This window comes from Schistocerca cancellata, chromosome 3 (assembly GCF_023864275.1).
Source record: "Schistocerca cancellata isolate TAMUIC-IGC-003103 chromosome 3, iqSchCanc2.1, whole genome shotgun sequence".
NCBI classification, from domain to species: Eukaryota; Metazoa; Arthropoda; class Insecta; order Orthoptera; family Acrididae; genus Schistocerca; species Schistocerca cancellata.
In genome coordinates this window covers 436,627,745-436,650,794 of record NC_064628.1, presented here as the reverse complement: position 1 = coordinate 436,650,794, position 23,050 = coordinate 436,627,745, and the positions used below count along the sequence as shown (strand labels likewise).

At 41.4% G+C, this 23,050-nt stretch overlaps 1 protein-coding gene across 4 annotated transcripts in view; it reads left to right on the top strand.

Annotated features, from left to right (window-relative positions):
- The window catches only part of LOC126175183 (uncharacterized), a 273,671-nt gene that overhangs the window by 227,751 nt on the left and 22,870 nt on the right, over window positions 1–23,050 (top strand). The window lies entirely within an intron of this gene.

Sequence of the window (23,050 nt, the reverse complement as noted above, 5' to 3'; positions counted from 1 at the left end):
TGCAGAGAACTCAATATCCTGTCAATTCCACATTTATTTGGTCTTAAGTTAAAAATAAAATTCCATACCCATATCTCCTCTTTCTCAGTGCAAGTGAATTTACAAAAACAGTTGAACAATAGCAGCCTTGCATATACAGTACATGCTCTTTGCTTTGCACTCTTTACTGGATCACTGGATAAACATATACTCTAAGCCTGACAGGTCATTAATATAAAGAGACATTATACATCTCACAATTGGAGCAGGACTCATTAACTGTTAAATACCATGGTACTGCTACCATTCTGTTTAATCTGGTTGATGAAATGGATTTTGGGACATTTACTGCTCTGTGAAACTGTAGAATTTGCAGCTTATCATTACATATCCTTAGGTTTGCTTACCACAATGTCACTATGACTAAGTTTCTCAATGTTGGTTTTCTTTTGCACTAGAGCTACTCACAGTATACTAGCAATAGTGCAACTTTGAATAGGAAGATCAATTACACTTCCCCATTTGAGCTAAAAGACTCAAGAAAAACCAAGATAAACACTAAACTAACTGTCACCCTTGAGTTACATTGTTTATACAGATTGAAAAATGGTTCAAATGGCTCTGACCACTATGGGACTTAACATCTGAGGCCATCAGACCCATATAACTTAGAACTACTTAAACCTAACTAACCTAAGGACATCACACACATCCATGCCCGAGGCAGGATTAGAACTTGCGACTGTAGCGGTCGTGCGGTTCCAGACCAAAGTGCCTAGAACCACTCGGCCACAGCGGGTGGCATACAGATTGAATTATTATGTTTTAATGTCCAGGGAATGGGTGCTTCAGATAAATACAACATTTGAAATTCAGTAAAAAAAATTGTAGATAATTGCAAATTTGGTTGATTTACTCAGTGTTCTGTAAGGTTTGTCTGTAATAAGCAAGCAATCATTCGTGAAACATAAATATTGATGTAATGGCTTGGATTTATATCTCGAAGTTCATTTTGTGATTTGAGTGGAAGAGGTTGCTATGTTGAAAATGGTTTCAATGGACAGAACATTCCATATAATTATCCTTTAATCAGTGATCTTGAGGTGAAGGTGATGGACACATGACATCAGCAAGGAGGTCAGAAGGAGATGGTAGTGATGGATTTCAGGTGATCAACATTGTATCCCTTCTTAATTATCGGTCAATGAATGTCTGATTGAAGATGCTGCTGGGACCCTCAGGAAGGCTAAAGGGAGGACTTTGAGAGCACTATGGAGAAATAGATTGTGAGTGGACATGTAACGTTTTTACAATTAACATAAGTAATGGAGTTGAAGAAAAAGCTTCCTGAAGAGAAATGGATTAAGAACCAGAATACACGGATGTAGTAGCAGAGTTAGACTAAACCAATTCCTCTGAAATCGTGTTTCAGGTGACAGATCCAATTAGATGAATACCAATCAGGCAGTCATTCTCATCACACATGCTGAATAATCTCTATATACAGATTGAATATAGCCTTCTATATGTTAACATCTTGTTATAATCTCTCTCTCTCTCTCTCTCTCTCTCTCTCTCTCTCTCTCTCTCTCTCTCTCTCATATATTGAACACATCTCCTCCTCCACCTCTCTGTGTCCACTTCTTCCTCCCTCTGTCAGTCTATCTCATGCTCCAACCTCTATCTGTCTATCTCTTCCTTCCCACTCTCTCTGCCTCTTTATCTCCTCCTTCCCCTCTCTCTTTCCATCTCCATCTCTGCCTCCCCCTCTTCCTTTTCCACCTGCCCATTACCTCTCTGCATCTTCCATCTACCTTATGCATCTCCCCCTCCTCCTCCATCTCTGTCCATTTCCTCCGTCCCTCACTCTGTCCATCCCCTCCTCTATCCAACTCAACTTGCCATAGCCATGGTCATCAGCACATGTATCCAGCAATACATTTCTATAAATCTAGCTGATAATACTCCAACAGGTCCGTCAAGCAAGACAGGCTACACGTCAGGGGCTTGAAAATCATTTATTTGCCCATGACCTTCGGGCTGCCATGTGAAGCAGGTTGATACTACTCCAACACAACACACCTGCAATGCAGGGCAGCCTACATGCCTGTGTCTGGAAAATGGAAAACCATTTCTTTCCCATGACGTGTACACTGCTCGGCAAAGCAGGTTGATATGGCAGGCTGATATTCTTCCCACACAACATGCTCATCATGCTGGGCAGCCTTTACACCAGGGGCTGAAAAAAAACATGTTTTTGCCCATATCCCCACTCCTATTGGAGGTAATAGCTTATAAACCCCTCACTGCTGATACCCATGAGGTCTATTGTTTCTGTGCCATATTTGATTACACACACACACACACACACACACACACACACAAAACTGATCAGCCAGAACATTATGATCACTGACCTACTATTGATCTAAACCCATCCAGACAAAAGCAACATCACCTGGTGAAATCAGACACATGCATGGTGCATGTAGTTTCAGTGAGTGTGCTGACTGCAGGTAGAATGGGGAAGGCACGTGATCTATCTGAGTTTGACCGAGGGCAGATTGTGATGGCCTGGAGACTCGGCACAAGCATTTCAGAAACTGCATGACTTGTTGGGTTATCAAGGACTGCTATGGTGAGAGTATTCAACACATGGTGAAACCATGTCCAGACATCATGGGGTTGGGTGGCCACTCCTCATTACAGGTGTTGGACATGGTAGGCTGGGTGGACTGGTAAAACAGGACAGGCTGTGAGCTGTGGTGGAACTAACATCAGACTTTAATACTGGGCAGAGAACAAGTGTTTCTGAACATGCAGTGCACTAAACACTCCTAACAATGGGCCTCCACAGCCAATGTCCCATGCGTGCACCAACACCATGACTTCGGCAACTGTGACTGAAATGGGCGCATGACCATCAGCGCTGGGCTTTGGTGCAGTGGCAGAACATTGCATGGTCTGATGAATACCAATACATTTTACATCATGCTGATGGGAGAGTATGAATCTGTTGTCTTTCAGGGGAAAACTACTTCACATTTGTACTACAGGATGGAGACAAGCTGGTGGAAACTCTCCATTATGCTCTGGGGAACATTCACATGTACATCCAAAGGTCCAGTGGAGCTCATGCAAGGCACCATAATGGCAAAGGAGTGTCGTACACTGGTTGCAGACCATGTATGCCCCTTCATGACAGTCATGTTTCCCGACAGCAGTGGCATTTTTCATCACGATAATGCACCATGTCGCTAGGCCAGAAGTGTGATAGAGTGGTTCGAGGAACACAGTGGTGAGTTTGAATTGATGTGCTGATTTTCCCCCCTCCCCATTCACATCTGAATCTGATTGAACACGTCTGGTATGGGATTGAATGTGGTGTCAAAGCTCATGGTCCCACTCCCCAGAATTTACAGGAATTAGATGTGCAGATGTGTGCAGATGTGGTGTCAACTCCCTCCAGCAACCTACCAAGGCCTCATTGCCTCCATTCAATGACATGTCGCCATTCTTATCTGTGCCAAAGGTAGACACACCGACTATTAGGTAGGTGGCAATAACGTTCTGACTGATCAGTGTATATTTTGATCACAAATTCCTACCTATTTGTTCCATTTCGTACACCCTTCCCTGTTTCATGAAAATTGTCTGGTTTCACCAAATATTTTCAGTATCCCTGAACAATATTATTATTTCTTCCACTATGATGGTTGGTATTCCCTTTTTATTATACTCATCCATTCGTTGGTCACTGCTAGGTTCTCAGACATAATTTTCATCAATTTCCAATGTTAACATCAGGTTAGAAATAACCAAAAAGTTGTGTTCAAAAATGAAGTCACCAACCTTAATTTGTGTGTACACTGACTTACTCCCCAATTTATTTAATTAAGGCCCACAGAGCATCGTGCTGTTATGGTGACTTCCATCAGTTCATTGTTTACTAATGCTACCTGTTCATTAATTACGTGACTGTTGTTCAATAATCTTGTTTGAGCCAGCTTTCTCTATCAAAATTTGGCCCAAAGGTGCTTGCACTTTATCAAGATTTTTAACTAATTGTGTATGCTTAATAGCAGTGCCTGGTGCAAAGTCATCAGCAAATTGAACCTTTTGTAGTGTTAACTGCTCACTAATTCTCTTGTCTTACTCAATATAAAGATTTATCGCTCAGTCACACAACTGGCTAACTGTCTGACAGTGTCTCCTGTACATGCTTTTCTTGCCAACTTTCTCGGTAATGTTCCCCGGCATCTCTGTCAAAGTCCATGCTGTCTTCAGTCTATTGACAGACAAAGTGGTGGGTTTGCCAGATAGCATGATTTTGAATGTGTTGGGTCCCCATATTAGTACTTTATATGGTCCACTGTACACTGGGAGTAGCACTGGCTTGATGGCGTCTGTGCATAGTATTACGTGAGTGCAAGTCTTTTTGTTTTTGTGCACAAATACAGTGGGTGTTTGGTGGTGCGACATTGGTGGGACTCTGATGTTGCGTATCCATTCTCTGACCCATTGTACGAGGTCTGAGAGGTCCTTGGCTTGCCTTTGTCTGCTGTCTGTGTGACAGATTCTGCTGGGAGGCTAATCGCTACACCGTAGATGATCTCCACTAGTGAGGCATCGAGGTCCTCTTTGTGCGCCATTCTGATACCCAGCAGCACCCAGGGTAGGGCCTCTGACCGTTCATTATCATGGCACACCAGTGCTGTTTTCAATGTGTGGTGCCACCATTCCACTAGGCCATTTGACTATGGATGGTAGGCTGTGATATGGAGTTGGTGGCAGCTGTAGAGGTAGCACAATTCCGTAAACAGGGTTGATTCAAATTCTCTGCCATGATCAGTTGTTTGTGACTCCAGGCAGCCACATCTCGCTCTCCATTGGTTGATGAATGATCCTGCCACAGTCTCTGCCGATACATCCCTGAATAGAGTGGTTCCCACCCACGGAGTCGTTCAGTTGACGACTGATAGGATATAACGGAATCTGTTAGATTCAGATAGCAGTCCCACTAAATCTATATGTACATGGCAAAAATGGCCCTTCAGGACAGGAAAGCTCCCTAAGAGTTGCTGGTTGTGTCGTCCTGTCTTTGCCCTCTGGCAAGGAATGCACGCTCATGTCCAATTAGTGCAATCCCTGTTCATATCCAGCAACACATAATGCTCCAAAACTAGTTTCATCATGGGGCGCACTCTGGGGTGAACTAAGTTATGGAGCAAGTCGAGTATTGTTCATCGATAGTTGGCAGGGACAAAAGGTCGTTGCTTCCCTGTTGACATGTCGTACCAAACTAGTTTTTCAATTCTGGGCACTGGGCATTATCGTACCTGTAATCCCATGTCACCACCTGACAAGAATTGTTCCAGGTCTGTATCTGTTGCCTGCTCATCAGCAAGGTCATCAGAATCCAGTTGAGTGGTCACGACCGCTAGGCGAGACTGTCCACTCCGCGCACGTGGTGAACATCTGTTGTGAACGGTGAGATGTGGTCAAAGTGCCTAAACTGGCATGGAGTGGCATTGGCAGACAGATTCTTTATTGCACCAGCTAATGGTCAATGGTCTGTATCGATAGTAAGTGGTCTCCCTCCATTATCATCGCAGAAGTCACACCCCACTTTGTACATGGCCAGTAGTTCTCTGTCAAAGGTCATCAACTTCCTTTGAGAGTCTGTCAGTTTCCTCGAGCAAAAATGGAGAGGTTGTGTCATCCCTGGCACTTCCTGCTTTAACACAGCACCTATCACTCGTTTGCTCACGTCCAATGCTCTAAGATGAGCATCTGCTGAAGTTAGTGCGAGTGTGCTTTAATGTTGCTGAATGCAGTTTGCATTTCAGTTGTCCATGTTATCTTCCTCTTCCTTGATGTATTTTTCCCCCATTGAGCTTCTGTGATGGGAAGTAGAGTTTCAGCTGCATGGGGTAGGTGTGATCAGTAGAAATTGACAACGCCGAGAAATTTACATAGTTCTTGGTATACTGTGGGAGGTGACCAGTTAGTAACTGCTAAATTTTGTCCTGTGTGGGCCATATGCCTGTTGTCAACTAGGTGGTGCATGAAAGTGACACAAGGCTGTCACAGTTGGCATTTGTCTGTATTAATTTCCACCTTGTGTTCTGACAGCTTGTCGTATACTCCATGCAGGTGTTGTTCATGTTCCTCTGTGGATTTTGAGGATATAATTAAATCATATAAATAGCAGTAACAGTGTGGCACATTGAAAAGCAACCAATCAATGAATCTTTGCCTTGTCTGTGCAGCATTTTTCACCCCAAATGGCATGAATAAGAAGTCATATAAACCAATTGGAGTGATAATGGCCATTTTGTGAACGTCCTCTGGGCCCATAGGTATTTGGTAGTACGCTCTTTTACAGTCCAGTATGCTAAAGATGGTTGTCCCTGCCAATTCGTGTGTTAAATCTTTGATATTCGAGACAGGATAACTACCTATAATCATTCTGGCGTTGAGGTACCAGTAGTCACCTCAGAGGTGCCATGTACTGTCTTTCTTTGGCCACACAGTGATATATGAAGCCATGCACTGTCCAAAGGTCTGATTATACTTTTCTAGAGAAATTCTTCAATGGCTGCCTTGGCCACCTTGAGTCTGTGAGGGGCTAGGAGGTGGGGCGGCTGCATACGGGTGGTCCTGGAGTCGTATTCATTCTGTGGATGGTGCCGCCTGTAACTGTGCTAACTGTTTTGTTTGGTAAGGGTGGTCCAGGGGGGTGGAATCCTGTTGTCTGATCTGTCTGCAGTGGTAGCCTTTTCGGTGATCTGTACTAACCTGTGTATCTGTGCTAGTGGTTGTACAGTTATCCTGTGGCTTTTGGGTTCACCGGGCTGTCCATAGTTGCTGCTGGATTCATTGCAGTTGACTGTCCAGTTCGGGAAGGCAGCTGCATAGCTGCTCATTGTCTGTACATGTTTTGTTGTTCCCTTTGCAGATTCCCATTATCCTTTGCCACACAGAAGAAAAATTTAGACCACTAAACTGTTGTGTGTCCCATACGCTTTCGGGATTTGGGTAACGAAAACAGTGTTCATGATGTGTAATGACTGTCAACATTACTGATCCACATTTATTTATAAACATTATACAGACAGATACAACTTAAACACTTGGCATCTCAGAACACATTACCCGAGGTCCAGAGATACTGTTTTCGCTGCAATATTCTTGGGGATGGAAGTCCATAGAGCTCATGTTCCCACGAAGTCTTTAGGAATGGATAAAAAATATAGCTTTTAAATTTTCTACTGAGGAATCTGTAATGTTCTTCATAGCCATTCTTTTCTCATTTTAAGTAAAATGAATGACACCACTTTAAATTTTGTAGACTCAGTGGTGCTTCTGAGCTTCACTTCTGATAGTAATTTTTTCCTACTGCCACACAATTAGTCATTCACAAGATGTGGGCAATTAAATAATAATAATAATAATAATAATAATAATAACAATTTTGTTATCATTATGCCATTACAGCAATAGGCAATAGTACACACATAGCACAATAGAATTTATAATTTAAAAGAAACAACTGACTAGTTATTAACATTACATTATTATATTATAGTCTATAAATGCCTTTACAATGCAGAATGGGTGGTAAAACAAAACAAGTAATGCAGTGTTTCTTTCAATGCTTGTCCTGGTAAATCTTGTACAGTTTGTGGAAGATTATTGGATTTTATACCTACAGCTACATACATGACGGAAGGTCATTAATTATTATTAGTGACAAGAAAGAGGCCAGTTCAGATCCTTTTGGAACACATACTTTAACTTGGCCTATATTGGAAATTCCTTTGCCAATGCAGACAACTTACTTATGGTTCTGTAGATATGATTTTAATAGTTTAAGGCTGTTCTTTCTAATGCCTTAGAAGACCATTTTTCCTTAGAAGTGGTTAACACTGTGCAAAATCGAAGGGTTTGCATAGATCACAAAAAGTGACTTGAGCAAAGCCTTTGTCCTCAAACACATGAAGTAGGTATCAGGCTAAAGAGTCTATAGCATTAACAGTTCACAAATTTTCCTAGAATCACATTGTGATCCACTAATTATTCCTAGATTTTTAAAGTAACCAGATAACTGTTAGTAAATTATACATTGAAATGCTTTAGAAAAAACTGGGACTCCAGAAACTGGCCCATAACATGGAGCCGTGTTTTATCTCCTTTTTTTATTTACTTGGAACTACCATAAATACTTTAAGCTCTCCAGGAAAATATCCCTCCAATTTACACTTGTTTATATTATACATTAAGGGATGCACAGTACAATCTGCTACTTTCTTTAGTAAGTTGCAATTTATGTCATGTATACTTACACTATCTGACCTCAGAGAAGGTAAATGTACTTGTATTTGCTGATAATCCATAAACATTTTTTGAAAGTAGCTTTCATGAACAAATATCAGGTTTTATAATAGCCTTTCCTACTTCTTCAACTGATTTAATAAAAAAAAATGAGTTTTTGGGGACAGATTTATTTTTTTTGCATCTTTAGCAACACTATTTGTTAGTTTCCATGCAGCTTTGCACTTATTGGTGAAATCACAATAGTATTAACAGCATGTGCTTTTGTGGCTTCCACAAAGGCTTTTCATACTCATTACTAAATTTAACATAAGATAGCATAGCATGGTCAGCCTTCAGGCAGTTATACAGCATGTCCTGTGAGGAATGGTCAGTATTCAGCAGTATGACAGGAAATATCATTTGAAGCATAAAAGTTCCATAAACATGGGCTCTAAATTGCATACATTAAGGTCTGTGAGCACTTCTTCGTCTTTGATACTGTGAAACAAATCTTCTACTGCAAGCTCATTGTTTTCCATATTTCGAGAGGTGGTCATATGGAGCAAAACAAGAAATTTTTTTTCTCAAAATGGGCTCTAAAATGCATACCTTAAGAGCTATGAGCTCTTGTTCAGTAGAAGAGAAGTGTTTCACAATAATGAAAATGAAAATGAAAAAGTGCTCATAGCTCTTAAGGTATGGTCTTTAGAGCCTATGTTTACTGGACATCTTTTTATTTTTTGGTCCATACCACCACCTCTCAAAATATGAAAAGAAAGAGCTTGCAGTAGAAGAGATTTCTTTCACAGTATCAAAGATGAAATAGTACTCATAGCTTTTAAGTTTTTCATTTTAGGGCCCATGTTTACTAGACCTTTTTGCTTTGAATTATAGTTCTTGTCATATCTCTGAATATTGACCATTCCTCCTGGGACACCCTGTAATATTGTATACAACATAAATTGATTTTTCAAATTTGCCAATTATTTAATATATCATAGAATTATCTGTTTGGAAGCGTGGTTTTGAAGCCTTTGTCAGTTACTATGGATTTCTTTATGGGAATACTGACTTTAAATTGTATCAAAAATGCTTTAACAAACCAATGAAATATTATCTTTGCTGACAAATCACTACTTAAAACTGTAATGTGTGTCACCATAAATAGGCCATACCGGTTCCTGTCAGCAAGAGACATACAAAATCTGACAATTTTATCACTAGAAACAGGTCTGGTGATCACAGATTTCAGGGTAGCTCTAATTATATTACTATTATGAAGAAGTAATATAGTGTGAAGATACTGAATTATGATCTTAAAAGGGAAACTCTGTCACATCACATGATTCTTGTGTAATTTTAAAATTGACCAAAGTATTGTCAAGAGGTGCTTGATCCCTAGGCTTTTTCTTCATGGGGTGTAACTTGCACTATATTTTTAGATTGTTTAGTTTAATGACACTGTGTTTGTGTGTCATTATGTCTAAATTTGCAGGGGCAGGAAATAGAAAGGAAAGGGAAGGAACTAATGATATAAGCTGCATTGGGACTTCATGCGGGATCAGCAGCAGTGAGTGAAAATGAGTGCCAGACTGAGACCCAAACCCAAAATCTTTCCTTACTAGGCAGTTGGGTTAACCACGGCACCACTCAGACACAGTGTTCATCGTAAATGGACTATCTTGGCACACCTTCTGGCTGACTCACATTCTCACCTAGTACTTGTCTGCAGTCCCTGTCCATGTCCTCCAGAGAGAGAGAGAGAGAGAGAGAGAGAGAGAGAGAGAGAGAGAGACTGGGGCTGTGTTAGTGGAACAGAAGGCTTTGTAGTGCTGGAGTGAGAGCAGGGGAGCAATAAGTGGAAGAAGGACAGGGACTAATAAAATTTGAGGCCAGGGTTTTTTATGGGAATGGGGATATATTGAGGGAGAGTTCCTATCTGTGGAGTTCAGAAAAACTGGTGTTGGTAGTAGGGATCCAGATGGTGTAGACTGTGATGCAGTCATTGAAGTGAATAAGGTTGTGTTGGGCAACATTCTCTGCAACTTGGTGGTCCAGCTGTCTTTTTGTCACAGTCTGTTGGTGGCTATTCATCTGGAGAGTTAGCTTGTTGGTTGTCATGCCCACATAAGCTGCAACCTCTGTGCTACATTCTACTTGGGCATGACAGCCAACAAGTTGTCTGTCTCATGAATGGCCACTAACAAAAGAGACAGCTGGATGACTGAGTTGCTGAGCATGCTACCCAACACAACATTCTTCACTTCAATGCCTTCTATTTCACTAATGTACCAACTATTATGATAAAACATATTTCTAGCAAAATTCTGCTCAAAGATGTTCACACACACACACACACACACACACACACACACACACACACACACACACACACACACACACACACCCACACACCACTCTCTCTCTCTCTCTCTCTCTCTTTCTCTTTCCCTCTCTTTCCACCCCTTCCCCCTCCTCTACTTCTCTCCTTCTTTTCCGCTCTCCTCGCCCTCCTTTCTAGCCATCAGACTGCACCTAGCTGCCCTACCCTGTCCCCATCATGTCCCTACTTTACTATCCTCCACACCCCTACACTGCTAGCTCCCCCCCCCCCCCCCCTCCACATCCCAACCTCCTCTTTGCCCCCACCACCCAGACTGCTTTTCCCACCATGCGCCATTACTCATAGTTTGTGGTGAGAGAGAGTGGTCGTGTGTGTGTGTGTGTGTGTGTGTGTGTGTGTGTGTGTGTGTGTGTGTGTGTGTGTGTGTGTGTGTGTCTAACCTAACCTAACCTAACCTAACCTACTGAAATCGCCAGAGGTGCACATCAAATTCCACTCACTCAGTGGTTTGGTCATACTGCTTTGCTGAGGATGCAGCCGTGTTCTCCATGGCCCAGTTGTGAAAGCCAAGGTGAGGTATGCTACTCCAGCAATGAACTCTTCAACAACAGCTGCACGCCATCGTCTTGTGATAAGTGGCTCTCAAGCCATGCCAACCTGCTCCGTATGACTGTAAAGTGGATGCCAGTGGGAGGAAGTTCTCTGCAGGAGCTGCGATGCGACCCTGCACTGCCTTTCGACAGGAGTCAACCTCGCTGCTGGAAGGTCTGGTCTGGTCCGCAACTGGCTGGCTCCAAGTCCCTTGTGTACTCAGAGGGTCAAACAATGACCATATCACAGACTGGAACTGTGGTCCTCCATTGGAAGCTTCATGTAGTCACCCATGTAGCACAGCACTGTCATCCAAGAGAGCTGTGACACTAAAGACACTGACTGGTATTACTTGACTGCCCCCTTTTTTATATTCGGCAGTATCTATAGTTTTGCAAATGCACCTGTACAAGTCACATACTGACACAAATTAGATTAGCATCAGTGCACTGGTTTCAGTCGTGGCTTGCAGCAAGAGTTACTTGCTGTCCCACAGAGCACGCCGTTTCGGCAACTCTTGTGCCCATGTCAGCGTGACATACTTTGCTACTTCTTGTTGCACAGTTATTATTAACAAACCTGCACCTGACTTACTGGTACAGCTGCAAACCACTGCTGCAACTTCACACTAAAACTATCTTATGTGGTGATGTCACTACATTATTTTCCCCCATGGGAAGACCTGGTCCCCGAGACAATCTTAAACTGCTGTAACATACTCCTCAGTTACATCGGTTTCTTTTAAGCACAGTCTAATCTATTACATATCTTCTACAAGTGTTCATAATAACATATATTATTTCATGTTACTTCAGACATTTTGCCTCACCCACAAGCACATGAATCCTAATGTTACACTGTTACTTAAGCACCAGACCCTTCTCACTTTCTTGGTATTCAATTCATTGGGATTTGTACCAATGATGGTTCCTTTTGTTTGCTGGCTTTCTGACTCATAAGAATGAAAGCAACATATAACAGGGCCAGGGCCACAACCACTACGGCCCTCGGTAAGATGCCACTCAGAAGGACTGTCCCCTGCTGCTGTCCCTCTCTGTAACATGTGACATGCTGCATCAGCTGCTCGGCTGAGATGCATGCCTGTTTCACCCTTTTTTTTTTTGCAATAATCCTAATGTTGCCTCCAGCCAGTACAGCTGTGGCTGGGTTATGTTCAATTGTGTGACCTATGAAATTGATGGTGGCAGATGGAAAGTTAGCTTCCTGAATCCCCCCTGCTCATAATACGGTAGCTTACTACTACTACTACTACCACCACCACCACCACCACCAGACTTTTGTAGGTGGAGCAAACACAAAGCAACATGACTCACTGTAGACTCAGCTTGAGTTTTATTATGTCCCTTAGGCAATGTACCTCCTTCTGCCTGGCTAGATACAACTGCACCACACATGCACTCTTTCTCCACGGCAATTTTGAAATTCTTCCCTCGAAATTTCACCATCCCTGCCTCTATCTGCCAAGATTAGCAACATCTCCTCAACCGTTGCTTCCACAAACTTCTGCAAAGCCCGCCACTTTACTGGGTATGGATGGATTGTATAGCACTGGAATTTTGCATGCTTCCCAATTACTTTAAATTAAACCAGAATGTATACTTGTGCTTGGCCAGTCTTTACTTACACCAATGCCACATGATAGGAAAAATGGTTGGTTTTGCTTGCCAGGTTCCATTATCAAACTAAATCCTGGTGGCAGCTCTTTCTGTGCTTTACAAGATTCCAGCAAGTACTGTCCCAGCAGTAACAAATTAGTACTCAGATGCCCACATAAGGTGTGATGCAAAGCTTCATGCAGGGTCATGACTACTCCCTGCACATCCTATACACTGTCAGCTACTCCTTACAAAAGTCTTACCAACACAATGCTAGCATCCAGTGCTTCCAAACATCCCTGTAAGGCTCCTAGACTTTGGTTCACAATGTCTTCTGATGTTTTAGTGTACTTCACCACCTTTAGCACCAGCTTACAAAGTAACTACGTATTCTGTTATTATAGGTTAACTGCCTTGACCTGACTGCAATGTAATTAAAAATAATTGCGCCAAACATGTTTCACTTTTATTTACAAAACATCTTCTGTGGTATTCTGTAAATTGGATACACATGTTTGTACATTTATTTTGTATTTTTTGATTCTTTTAGGTTAAAAACAGTGTTTTCTTTATAAATTTGGTCTGCAACATACTTACAGTGTTTCTTTACAATAATCTGCTCCTTCCCCTCTTGCTAGCAGTGGTTGGTGTTGACAGGCTTCATTTCACATCTGCAGTTTTTGGCATTTTGCATTATTTCCTGTGCTGCACTATTTACAGTTGACTTACTTAATTGTTTCTCATGCATCACTGTCACAGTGTTTATGCCTAATCGTTTGTTTACATCATGTTGTGATGATGTGAGTGTTGCAACCTATGAAACGATATTTTTTGTGTGTGGGGGGGGGGGGGGGGGGTGTGTGTGTGTGTGGGGGGGGGGGGGGAGAGAGAGAGAGAGAGAGAGAGAGAGAGAGAGAGAGAGAGAGAGAGAGAGAGAGAGAGAGAGAGAGACATTGTCTTGTATGTAGGTAGAGGAGTGGTGATTGTTTTTCCTTTCTTCTTCTTTATCTTCTTCCTTTTGCTTCCTGCAAGGAGGGTAGGGGGGGTGGGGGTGAAATGACAGGGACGGGACGGTCTGGACAGTGATTTTGGGAGAGATCTGGGAGGAAATGGTAGTGTTAAATGGAGCCTGTGGTTATATGTGTACTTCTAATGTTATATTAAGTGGCCAATCAGTTTAAATAGTGTGTGTTTGACAAGTGATCTGATCATTTATGAAATCTTTTTTTCTGTTATGGTTTTCTGGATTTGTTTGTTTTCTTGTAAGGTGCAGAGCTGTTTTTTGCTGTTGTTTATGCTTATGATTTCCATGTCTGCGTCTCTGGTTGCAATTTTATGTTGCTGTTGGGGTAAGTGTTCTGTAAAAGTTGAATGATTTGTCCTATACTTCCATGCTCTTACATGTTCCTTGTATCTGGTGTCAAATGTCCTCCTGATTTGACCTATGTATCTTCCATCACATGTATTGTATTTCAGTTGGTACACTCTGAAAGAGTGAAAAAGGAAAGCTCATACGAACAAACCCCAGTGCACCTTCCCTCCGATACCAACCAAAGCTAGACAAGAAAGATCTCCCTATTAGAACTATTGTGAATTACAGAAACTCTTACAGAAACTCTCCCACTTTCCCACTTCAAAGATAGATGTTGAAAATCTTATCAGAAAACTACAAATTACAAGAAGACAGGACTGTAAGAAGCACCACACAATTGATTCAGTACATAGAAGACATACACGTTCCAGACACAGCCTCCCCCATGTCATTTGATGTAGAGAATATGTATTCCAATATACCAATAACTGAAACAATAAACATTATAGAACAAAATCTTAAGCCACACAGTACACTTCCACATGAATACATCAAAGAAACAGTCAGGCCTCTAGAGCTAATAACACAACAGAATTATTTCCTGTTCAATAATGAATTCTATTTACAAAGTGAAGGATTACCAATGGGACCTCCAGTGTCTGGAACCATAGCAAACATATTTATGAACCATGTAGAACAGATTATATTTGACAAAATAGTGCCAAATAGGTACAACGTCCTATACTGGATTAGATATATGGATGATATCTTGTGCCTGATAGATGAACCAAACAATAAAATTGACCAGTTACACACAGACATAAATTTTGATCGTGATAAGACACATTTTATAATAGGGAAAGAGCAAAATAGACAGTTAAATTTCTTGGATATCACCATAAAGATTCAAAACAACCAACGCACATTTGCCATGTACTGAAAACTGATAACAACAGAGACAGTTATACATGAGACATTACAACACCCCAGTTCTCAAAAGTAGGCAGCACTTAGATCCATGCTCCACAGACACAGTACCATTAGATACAGACAATGACAAAAAATAAATGAGTAATATTATACAAACAGCCACAATAATGGATACAAAGAGAAATTAGTAACAAAGCTGAACAAGAGAATCAAGAAACAGAAAACAACAAACACTCAAATGTCACATAACAAACAAATACTCAAAATACAAGAACAGAAACAACACAAGGCGTGAAAGAAACTGAAAGTGAAAGATGGTACACAATGGCGTACAACCACAAATACACACGCAGAATATCCAATATTTTCAAAAAACAAGGCATAAAAATAGCACACCAAACTAACAACTCAATTCAGAAATACTTCCCAAAAACCAATAGGAAAAACTTATCTGTACCAGAAATCAGGACTGTACCAACTGAAATGCAATACATGTGATGGAAGATACATAGGTCAAACCAGGAGGACATTTGACACCAGATACAAGGAACATGTAAGAGCATGGAAGTATAGGACAAATCATTCAACTTTTACAGAACACTTACCCCAACAGCAACATACAATTACAACCAGAGATGCAGACAAGGAAATCATAAGCATAAACAACAACAAAAAACACCTCTTCACCTTACAAGAAAACTATCACATCCAAAAAACCATAACAGAAAAGAAACAACTCATAAATAATCAGATCAACTTGTCAAACCACACACTATTTAAACTGATTGACCACTTAATATAACATTAAAAGTACACATATAACCACAGGCTCCATTTAACACAACCATTTCCTCCCAGATCTCTCCCAAAGTCACTGTCCAGACCGTCCCTGTCATTCCACCTCCCCCCCCCCCCCCCTTGCAAAAAGCAAGAGGAGGAAGAAGAAGAAGAAGAAGAAGAAGAAGAAGAAGAAAGGAAAAAAAATCACCACTCCTCTACCTACATACAAGACAATTTCACTAACACACTCTCTCTCTCTCTCTCTCTCTCTCTCTCTCTCTCTCTCTCTCTCTCTCTTCCCCCCCCCCCCCCCCATACACACACACACACACACACACACACAAAATAAATTATCGTTTCATAGGTTGGCAACACTCACATCATCACAACATGAATGTAAACAAACGATTAGGCATAAACACTGTGGCAATGATGCATGAGAAACAATTAAGTAAGTCAACTGTAACAGTGCAGTACAGGAAATAATGCAAAATGCCAAAAACTGCAGATGTGAAATGAAGCCTGTCAACACCAACCACTGCTAGCAAGAGGGGAAGGAACAGATTACATAAAGAAACATTTTAAGTAGCTTGCAGACCAACTTTATAAAGAAAACGCTGTTCTTAACCTTAAAGACTCAAAAAATACAAAATAAATGTACAAACGTGTGTATCCAATTTACAGAATACCACAGAAGATGCTTTGTAAATAAAAGCAAAGTGTGTCTGGTGTAATTCTTTTTGATTACATTGCAGTCAACTCAGACAGATAACTTATAATAATGGATGTTAACAGCTGCTGTGGAAGATGGCCACACAAACAAACGTATTAACTACATGTTATTCAGGAACCACCCACCCCCACCCTCCCCAACTCTCTATCTGGGTCATGTACCACACCTCTATTGCTATACTCCCCTCTGCCAATTTCTTTACAGTTTTCACTGTGCTGTTCAATTTACTAACATTGCTCTCCTCTGCCTTTCCAAACACTGTCCACCTGTGTTCAAGCAACCCCTTTTTCGCCTTGCATGTGGTGTGGTTTCCACCACTGGTACCATACATTCCTGTAGCATTCCATATGCGTGATGCATTTCTCATATTCCCCTGCTACTTCGCTAAGAACTCCTTTGATTTTTACAGCCCATTTATGCTAATCAAACGTCTGCTCCAGTCCCCTCACTTCATTCCACATCTCCCATGTATTCAATACTAACCTTAATATATACTGATGATTCATCACCACCACATCCTCCTTCCTTGAGTACTGTATTCCGCCATCCATGTGCTGGACCTGCAAGGCATCCATGCCAATGAGTAAGATGAGATGCACCACCACCAAGTTCTCATTTTCAGTAACCTGAGGACGAGGATCACGATCAAACTTCCTCCCTTTTCAAAAGACTGCTGCCCATAACAGGTCTGTAGTACACATAAATTCAAACAATAAAACTAAATTACAACAAAATGGAATGGTCATTAGCTGCTAGGTAATAGAAAAAATTACACATACTTCCTACTAGTTTCTAGATCGCAACACTTATTGCACTTCATGCTATAGACCAATCACATATTTCTGTTCCTCCCTTCACTCTACCTTTTTCTTCTTTCTTTTTTTCCCCTTCAAAATAACTGGAATTACATTTGGACAACCCTTAAACAGCTGCAGAAGCCCAATGTGTGCAATTGTTGTTCTTCTGGACAATTGAAATTTAAATTTGACAGGTGAGGTGATTTTCTACTATCTGACATGGCCCGTGACACCTGGTGAAGACTTTTTTGGTCTTCCCTTTTGGTGTATATGGGCTCAACAGCATCATCCATTGCGCCATTCTATACTGTGGCAAACTCATTGTTCGTCTCACTGCCTACTCCTGTGTTTCCATAGGTCTTCTGTTTGCATTTTGCATTCATTTCCATACCTCCTGAACCAATTTCATTAACTCATGCACTGATTCCCCATGTCTTCCCTTTCCTACATCTATCAGTTCAAAAGAAGATGGCATTTTCCATCTATATACTATCTCATATGAAAACAAACCAGTACACATGTGGACTTTTGATTTGTAAGTGCAGATGACATACTCCAGATGTTAATCCCAGTCCTGAACATGTGAGTTTACATAGTAACCCAGCATCTTACCACTCATTCTGTGCACATGCTCCATCCTCCCATTTGCCTGTGGATGCAGTATGCTTGCTCTCAACTTCTTTACATTCAGCAAGTGACAAATTTACTTCAGTAACTCTGACATAAAATTGGTGACCTGGTCAGTTTTAGGTACACCAAACTTCAGAATCCAGTTGTTCACCAACTCCTGCACCACCATCATCACCTGCTGATTTGGCATGGCTTCCATTTCTATGCACCTCAAAAAAATGGTCCATTGTCATCAGAATGAGTTCAACTGAACAGTCCTGTGACATCAGTTCCCTACGTAGAAAATGGGTTTGACATTTCTGGTAACCTCTGCAGTGACTCAAATTGGCCCTTTGCACACACTGTATATATCTCCTCACATACTGGTCTACATCATCCCTCCATCACTCTCCTATTGGTTGACCTACATCCCCCATGATTAGACAATACATGATTATGTGCTTCCCTTAATACTTCCTCCTTCAACTTTGCTGGTACCACTACTTATAGTCCTAACCTCTTTTCTTTGCACAAAAGACCCTTATATGAGCTGCTAAATTGGCACTGTTTCTAGTATTGCTTACAATCACCTTCAGTGTCCTGCATTTTCTGCCATACCTCAACATCGTGACACAGGACTTCCACCATTGCCACTTTTCTACTTAGTGCGTAAGCATTACTATACTTTTTATGTGGCTTGTGTATGACTTCATAGTCAAGTTCACTATGCGTTGAAGCCTCACAGCAGCTTGGTCTGTTACCACATGAAATTTTTTCCTGTGCAAATAACATTAAAATGCATAACCCCATAAATCACACTAACCATTTCCCTCTCTGTGATCAAGTAATTCCTCTCTGCCGTATTAAATTGTCTTGACACACATGCCACAGATCGCTCCTTCCCATCAATTTCCTGGCTAAGAAGACATTTCAGTGCCTCATTAGATGCATCACATTCCAGAATAAACTCATTCTCAAAATCTGGGAACTGCACTCAATGTCAACACTTCCGTTAATCTGTTATATGCTTCCTCACACTCCCCTGTCCACTCAAATGTCATAACTGTATCAATGGCCATGTTATGTCACAAATTTTCTATAGAAATTCAACATCCTGAGAAAAGACTGAACTTCTGTAATTGTTTTTCATTCTGGAAAATCCCACACTGCCTGTACCAACCTTTGATCTATCTGCATTCCATGCTTACTAATAACATGGCCCAAAAATCTCACCTCCTCTAATTCAGAATGACACTTCCCCCGGCACAACGTGAAATGTGCCATTCACAACCTCTTTAAAATCTTCCCTTAGATGCTGCCTATGCTGTTCCATACTACTCAAAAATACTAAAATGTCATCTAGGTATACGAGTTACTGCCATGGTTTCAAACCCTTCAACACACTGTCCAACAATCTCTAAAAAGTTGCAGAAGCACTCTTTGGACTGAATTTGTAGTGGCCTCTGGGCATGGACAATGCAGTTTTCAGATGATCCTCCACAGCCACTTCTAACAGATGGTAACTGATTTTCAGATCCATGGTTGTAAAGTACTGGAACTGTCCCGAATGATCCAAAGTCTCAGATATGTTTGGAATAGGGAATGCATCCATTACTGTCTTGCTGTTGAGACAATGATAGTCACAGCAGAACCTGTATTACTAATTTGGCACAACCATGATCCCAGCTCCCCAGGCACTAATACTATGCTTTTTTGTACCATCAGCTAGCTGTTGGTTAATTAAATCCTCCACTGTCAGTTGCAAATACCTTGGTATACAATAGGGTTTACAGTAAACTGGCACTTTGTTCTGTGTTGATATTCTGTGCTAAACTATTGGAGTTGCTGGCAATGGCCCCTATGGAAAAAAAAAAAAACAACAAATCCTCAAATTTCTTAACAATTCTTCCATCCACTCCTTCTCAACTCCTTTCAAATTCTGTTTTCTTACATAATGCAGTTCTGTTGGTGGCTTGTGGTTGTTCACTATGGGCACCTCTTGTGCGCTGTTCTTCCTCATCCAGAACATCTAAATTTGCTGTCAATCTCTCTTTCCTCAGATTCACTTCCATTATGCTATAATTATCCACATTCATGCGTATTACTCACCCACTGTTCCCTCCTGTATGTATCCAATATTACATTTCACAACATGCCATTTTCTTCTACAACACACTCTATACTCGTAGGTAGACTTGACTCGGCATTCACCCAAAGTGACTTCCCAGTGGCACTGGAAACACAATCATGTCAACTGAGCTTTAATGCTAATGTACACTGTTCAATTGGTTTGTTCATTACTTTGAATGGCCCTCATGGGAGTTCTGCATTGACAGTGCTTTCCTCTAACTGAAATAACATTCCACTAAGCTCCACAGTTCACTGTCCAAGAACAATTTTGACATGATACTGAAACAAGAAATCTACCCCTAGGATCATGTCATAACCTTCACTCACAAATGGTGCAACCTCCATGTACCGAATACATTGAACCTTCCCTATTTGAAAATCCATGTGCACTGACTGCAACGATGTGACCTCTGCATCTCCTACTCCATGCAACCTATAACATGATGGGTTCAACTTCCTTTGACCTACTAGGCTCTTACTAGCCACAGATACATGCACCCCTGTGTCAGGCAAAACTTAAATTTCCTGGTTCCTATAAATCCTACCACTGAACTTCCACCTCTGCATATGTGCTTGTAGCATTGGAATCAAATGGGAACTCCTTTAGGTGGACCTTGGGCTCCCTCTGTCATTTAATTAACATTACTGTGCCTGCTTCCCCATCTTCTGTGTTGCTGATTACCACCTCTACCCCTATTCTCTTGTGGCTGGGGACACTGCTTCTGCATATGTCCTATATGACTACTCTTATAACACCTTATGCTAGTTGAAAACACTTATCACATACTGCAGTTTCTATGTCTATTTCCTCATACTCTACCGCCAACTGAACAGCAGAATACAAATACCTCAGCATACATTCATGCATCTTTCTAGACATATATGCCAGCAACCCCATCAAAAAGACATCAAGTGCCCTCTTCTTGGCCTCTTGTACCAGGACTTTATTCGCCTCATCACTTTATCCCAATTCATGTGCGCTCATCCATCTCTCTTATCCTGAATTTTAATATCTCCACCATTTCCTCTTTACCATTGTTCTCAGCCTTTCCTGAAAGTACACTGCACTATTCTTATATCTGTGCAACAACCATTCCTTCAACTGTTCAAACTCTGTCACCTTTCTTAAGGCCTCAGAACACCTCACATATGTTTCAGTTTCTCCCACAACTGCAACTTAGCCAGGTGCAATAGCTGATTATCAGTCCAACATCTCTAGATCCACTACAAAAGAACACACATCCTCATAAACTCTACCCAAAAACAGCACAATCAACCCCATGGCAGCCAGATCTCTCTCCTGTTGTTACACTTGAGCCAATGACAACTGCCCATTCCTGGCTACTATTACTTAAATGTGTATTATCTGGTGTTAATTGAGCTACCTTTTCCATGCTGCCTCAGATTCCAATAGACCTTGCATTCCTGACTCAGCCCTTCAACATCCCAAATCTCAAATCACACAACCACAAAATTAAAAACTCCTTTACTTGATCGTGCCACTACTCCTCATGCTTATTATAGTAAACCACTCAAATACAACACAGAACAAAACAACATTAATTCCTATGACTTACCAATTAGACTCAAAACATTGACTTGCATATTGGCAGAAATGGTGACAAATATAACACTCTAGTGCTGCAAACTCAGTACAAGGTGCAGAAAGGCTCAAAAAATTACATTGGTTGCATCTTACAGATACCAAAGAGTCACAATTCATGCCACTTTGAGAGGTGAAACAACAGGTTTCTAATATTACAAATCTCATTTCATAATAAAACAATAGTAAATGATTCTCAGCACCCTTCCTTAATAATGAACATATCGCTTCAAAAAATTTTTTAATCTGCATCTCCCAATCTCTCATTCCTCCTACACATTCCAAAACGAAACTACTCATAACTCACCACCCCTTGTAGCTGCTGTATCCAGATAGCTCTTGCAGATTATGTAGGTGGTGGATCCAAACACCATACTTCAAAGATGATGCTTACTACTACGACACCAGATGAAGTCACCAGAGGTGCTGGAATCCTGGAGCAGGGGCTGCGGGGAAGGGCACACGGCAGCTCACAGCTACAGAGAGATCCTGTGGCAATCTGTAAACATTTTATTTTCCTCTGCCTCAGGCAGTACAGGTTTCTGTCATCTCACTCTCATCAAATTCCTCTCACTTGGCAATTTGGTCACTCTGCTTTGCCGAGGACGCAGCCCCATTGCCCTTAGCTCAGTAGCAACAGCCACAATGAGGTTGTTACCCCAGCAATGAACTCTTTTGCTGCTTGCCAGCCTCTGGTGACAAGTAGCACTCATGTCATGCTGACCCATTCCTCATGACAGCAGAAGGCAGATGCTGGTGGGAGGAAGTCCTCTGCAGTAGCCAGTATGTGACCCCATGCCTCTGGACAGGAGTTGACCTTGTTGCTGGAAGGCCTGGTCTGGCCTGCTGCTGGCTGGCCCTATTACTTGACTGCCACCTATTTATGCTTGGCAGTGTGCATATATTTTGCGAATGCATCTCTTCCAGTCATGTACAGGCCCGCATTAGATTTTGACAGCAGCTTATGGCAAGTGTTACTTCCAATCCTGCTGAGCAAGCTGTTTTGGCAATTCTTACACTCATGTCAGCCTGACATACCTTGCTACTTCGTGTTGCACAAAGTTATTATTAACAAGCCCACACCTGACTTAGAGGTACATCTGCTGCAAACTCATGCTAAAACTATCTTATGCAGTGACATTGCTACAGAACTATATGAAGTACAAGATTTGACCCTTACACATACCATTGTCTGTGCTGCAAGGCAGAACAAGTGAGACTGTTCAACAAGGAGCTTCTCCATCAACAAACTTCTACTGTTTAACGACTGATAGAAAGTTTTTTTAACATATCTATAAATTTATCTG